This window comes from Hyla sarda, chromosome 7 (assembly GCF_029499605.1).
Source record: "Hyla sarda isolate aHylSar1 chromosome 7, aHylSar1.hap1, whole genome shotgun sequence".
Classification (NCBI taxonomy): domain Eukaryota; kingdom Metazoa; phylum Chordata; class Amphibia; order Anura; family Hylidae; genus Hyla; species Hyla sarda.
The window spans coordinates 200950246-200955947 of record NC_079195.1 but is presented as its reverse complement, the minus strand read 5'-3'; positions in this window follow the sequence as shown (position 1 = coordinate 200955947).

The following is a 5702-nucleotide window of genomic DNA, read 5'->3' as shown; positions in this document are numbered from 1 at the left end:
CTAACATGGTGGTCGCAGCATCATGGTTTTGGCTTTTCTTCAGCAGGGACAGGGAAGATGGTTAAAATTGATGGGAAGATGGATGGAGCCAAATATAGGACCATTCTGGAAGAAAACCTGATGGAGTCTGCAAAAGACATGAGACTGGGACAGAGATTTGTCTTCCAACAAGACAATGATCCAAAACATAAAGCAAAATCTACAATGAAATGGTTCCCAATGGCCAAGTCAAAGTCCAGACCTCAATCCAATTGAGAATCAGTCTCTCGATGTGCAAAACTGACAGAGACATACCTCAAGCGACTTACAGCTGTAATCGCAGCAAAAGGTGGAGCTACAAAGTATTAACTTAAGGGGGCTGAATAATTTTGCACGCCCAATTTTTCAGTTTTTTATTTGTTAAAAAAGTTTGAAATATCCAATAAATTTTGTTCCACTTTATGATTGTGTCCCACTTGTTGTTGAGTCTTCACAAAAAATTACAGTTTTATATCTTTATGTTTGAAGCCTGAAATGTGGCAAAAGGTCGAAAAGTTCAAGGGGGCCGAATACTTTCACTATGCACTGTACTGTACTTTGGGAAAGCAGGATTTTAGTTTTTTGGACAATCGCTGTAAATCTGGCTGTTTACCAGACTGGAAAATTCCGCCTTGAAGCTCATGTCTATAGTGAGGATATGACATTTGCATTATGCAGTTTGTGCAGGAAAAGCAAGGCTTGTCAATGTATATGTTCATACTATGAAGGTGCATCTGTAACATCTATGGTAATGAAGGATCCGGTTAGTGCTGTCACCTATGAGTCAATACAGGTAGAAGGGAGGTTTTCAGTACCGTATTGCATTTCTTTGTAAAACATGAATTACATGGCTGCTACTATGGAATGAGGAAATGTGGCGCTGCTCCACCTCTGGGAGACAGTTTCAGACTGGTTCTATATGAAAAAAAAAAAGCTTAAAGGCAATGTATAACCTAGATATTGTTACAGATTATAGCTAGATACTGAAACATGTTCTTTTTTTCTAATATGTTTCCATTTTCTGAATGTAAATGATTTAAATGGGCACTGTCAGATTGATACACTTTTTATATGTTGTAAATCTTTGCAAAACATTACCTTTTTAATATACTTAATAAAACATGTTGTTATCTTCTTTTTATAGAAATCATGGCTTATAAAAAAAAGACCATCCAGAACATAATCCTGTCCGGCTGTAGCATCATTTTTGTCCCAGTTAAATCACAGGCTGGGACAAAGTCCAGGAAGTGAGGGCGGGACTAACACTCCTCTGTGCTCACTCCTGTCCTGTCTATCAGACTGCAGTATGAAAACAGAGAGGAGGGGGTTACAGAGAAGCCTGCAGTGATTGAATGAAGAGACTCAGCACAGCAGACTAAGGGAGGAAGTGAATGCATTGTGAGTGAGGGCGGGCTCAGTGCTTGCCTCAGACATGCACCTTACTGAGCAGTGAATGTCAGAATGAGTAAGCAGCACAATTAAGGAATTTGTGAGCCAAATACAGAAGCTAGACACATATAAAAGACATGTAAAGCATCCACATGACCTAGTGAATAACATAGTGATATGACAGGTACACTTTAATGTAATTTTTTTTCTACATTATTATTATTATTATACATCTAGTCTGAACTGTTTTTAACAGCATTTACAGCAATCCCCATGGACAATAGACTGAATCAGTCCCATTGGCATGAAAGGGAAAGGTGTCTGGACATGCTCTGGGACCTTTGCAAAGATATAGAATCCTCATAAACCTATAGAATCCTCATAAACATTAAGTAGGCCACACATTAATAAATATGATTCAGTGTATTAAAAGTTTGTTTTTCCTTTCCAAGTCGGCCTGTAGGTAAATCAGGGATGGGCATCAGTTCTAATATTATGCTTCAATGCTATCTTGTGTTGGTCTTTGTCATGCCACTAACCCAGCTTTGACCCAACGAGACATGGACTACACAAGACCTCTGAGGGTGCCCTGTGGTTTTGGTAAAGAGGTTCACAGCAGATCCTTTATGTCCTGTAAGTTGTGCAGTGTGGCCTCCATGTATTGGACCTATTTTTTCCTGCACTTCCCGCAGATGTTTGATCAGACATATTGGGAATTTGAAGACCAAGTCCCCATCTACTCTTCTCAAACCATTCCTAAACAAGTTTTTCAGAATAATTTTGTGTGTTTGGGGCACTATCCTCCTGAAAGAAGCCACAGCTAATAGGGAATACCATCACCATGGGGGATGTCATGGTCTGTACAATGTTTACGTAGGTGGTATGTGTCCCATTAAGGTCCTGGATTTCCAGCAGAAGATCACCAAAGCATTACACTGCCTCCTCCTGCTTGTCTACCTCCATCTTGGTGCCATCTCTCCTCTAGGTAAGTGGTGTTTATGTACCTGGCTGTTCACATGATGTAAAACAAAATGTGTGTGATTCCTCAGACCGGGCCAACTTCTTCCATTGCCCCATGGTCCAGGTCTGATGCGGAGGTTCCCATTGTAGGCACTTTTGATGTTGGACAGGGGTCAGGGTAGAAAAAGAGTTCATGAACCGGGACATCATTGCAGTAAATGAGTGTTATCGCCGGTTACCTGATAGTCTAATTCCTGGGAATCCAGATATAAGTTCTAATCTGTGGTTATCAGTTCTCTATGCCAAAGGAGCTTTCATTACATCTGGATTATTTTATGATAGTTGTGTATTTACAACCGGAAGGAAAATTATCAGAAAAATACACAAAGCATTAGATAAGTTGGAATAGCGTTCTGTAGTAGGCAAACAGTGTGAATAAGTATGAGGCATCAAGATTACAATTGGCAATGGAAGACAAAGGAGAAGGACATGGCACTAACTTATCACAGCCATTCACACTACAGAAATTTAAAGGGGTATTCCAGGAAAAAACTTTTTTTTATATATCAACTGGTTCCAGAAAGTTAAACAGATTTGTAAATTACTTCTATTAAAAAATCTTAATCCTTTCAGTACTTATGAGCTTCTGAAGTTAAGGTTGTTCTTTTCTGTCTAAGTAATCTCTGATGACACGTGTCTCAGGAAACGCCCAGTTTAGAAGCAAATTCCCATAGCAAACCTCTTCTAAACTGGGCGGTTCCCGAGACACGTGTCATCAGAGATTACTTAGACAGAAAAGAACAACCTAAACTTCAGAAGCTCATAAGTACTGAAAGGATTAAGATTTTTTAATAGAAGTAATTTACAAATCTGTTTAACTTTCTGGAGCATGTTGATATATATAAAAAAAAGTTTTTTCCTGGATAACCCCTTTAAATTCTACACACTCCCCTTGTGTTGAATGGGATTCTGCTACACAGTCCACACTACAGAATTTACGCGGTGGAAAATTCTGCTGCGGAAAATTTCATTCCAGACTCAGAGAAAGAAGTAGGCCAGGTTCACACTACGGAATATACACCTGGAGAAATTTCAAGCGGACATTCAGTGCACAGCAGACGCCAACTAATTCAGGAATTCTTCAGTGTGCACGGTGCAGCAGAATCCCATTTAACACAATGGGTGGCTGCTGAACAGGAATTTCGGAACATAATCTTTTGGAAATGCCATAGTGGGAATATAGCTTGAACGTGTTCAGAATCAGCTTGGATATGCATTGCCATGAATGGAGATGGCGCATTTCTGAGCGACCCAAGTGCCGTTTGATATCAGAAGCCACTGCTACATGTGGAATATCCACCTGGGTTTTCTCCAGGCAGATATTCCATAGTGTGAATGGGCCCTCAGTGTTGCACTGCCAGCCAGATAGACACTGCGCCATGAGTTTACATTGAAGTCCTCCTTGCTGCTCATAAAAAAAAAGTCATAATTTGCCCATAGTAAACACATGGCGGCATTTGCAGAACTGATGTAAGTGAACAGGTCACTGTAAGGCTAGGTTCACACTGGAATTTCTGGGCAGAATTTCTGTCAGAGATCGAGCCAGCAGCACTAGGACAGCGCAGACTACATTGCCGTCCCCATAGATGGCAATGCATTTCTGAGCAGATCTCCCAAAAGATCCACCCAGAAATGTATTGCAGTCTATGGGGGCAGCAATGCAGTCCGCTCGGTCCTAGCGCCGCCGACTTGATCTCCAGCCTAAGGCTAGGTTCACACTACAGAATTTCCCCCTGCAATTCCGCTTTGAAATTGCAGGCAGAAATTCCGCTTACTAAAATGTATAGTATAGTGAATGGGTTTCCGTTCACAAATTCACACTTCGGAATTTGTGAAGCGGATTTGTGAACGAAAAATCCGCTTTAAAATTTCCGCCTGAAGAATGGCGTTGCGGAAATACAGGGTGGGCCATTTCTATGGATACACCTTAATAAAATGGGAATGGTTGGTGATATTAACTTCCTGTTTGTGGCACATTAGTATATGTGAGGGGGGAAACTTATCAAGATGGGTGGTGACCATGGTGGCCATTTTGAAGTCGGCCATTTTGAATTCAACTTTTGTTTTTTTCAATGGGAAGAGGGTCATGTGACACATCAAACTTATTGGGAATTTCACAAGAAAAACAATGATGTGCTTGGTTTTAACGTAACTTTATTCTTTCATGAGTTATTTACATGTTTCTGACCACTTAGAAAACGTGTTCAATGTGCTGCCCATTGTGTTGGATTGTCAATGCAACCCTCTTCTCCCACTCTTCACACACTGATAGCAACACCGCAGGAGAAATGCTAGCACAGGCTTCCAGTATCCGTATACACTGCTATATACTACTATATACACCGCAGGAGAAATGCTAACACAGGCTTCCAGTATCCGTATACACTGCTATATACTACTATATACACCGCAGGAGAAATGCTAGCACAGGCTTCCAGTATCCGTATACACTGCTATATACTACTATATACACCGCAGGAGAAATGTTAGCACAGGCTTCCAGTATCCGTAGTTTCAGGTGTTGCAGAATGGGCAAAACAAAAATTGGAACAGGATTTTTTTATGTGAATGGTGAAGTTAACAAACAAAACCACCGCTATTGGTCTGACACTAACCCACATTGGATAGATCCCTCCAAGACTGTTGGAACACAAAAACTGATGGTATGGTGTGGCATATGGGGTACAAAGATAGTGGGGCCATTCTTCATCAATGGAAACCTCAAGGCCGCTGGATATGCAAAATTGCTACATGATGATGTGTTTCCCTCTTTATACACTGAAGCTGGCACGTTCCCTGAGTTTTTCCAGCAAGATGGTGACCACCACATTATGGGTGTCAGGTCCGAGCATTCCTAGATGAACAGTTTCCTAGAAAGTGGATTGGTCGTCATGGGCCAGTTGAATGGCCCCCAAGGTCTCCTGATCTGACCCTCTGGGCATTTGTCCTATGTTTTAGGATGAAAAATCTTTAGGCCAGTTGTGGATGTCACAACTCACCAGTCTTACATATAAACTGTTCATCTCTAGGCTGTATTCCTTTGTGGTACTTGGCTTCTCAGGGAATCTTAGACTTTTATCTTTGGGGTCATCTGAAGACAATTGTCTATGCTGTGAAGATACGAGATGTGCAGCACCTGAAACTACAGATACTGGAGGCCTGTGCTAGCATTTCTCCTGCGGTGTATATAGTAGTATATAGCAGTGTATACGGATACTGGAAGCCTGTGCTAGCATTTCTCCTGCGGTGTTGCTATCAGTGTGTAAAGAGTGGGA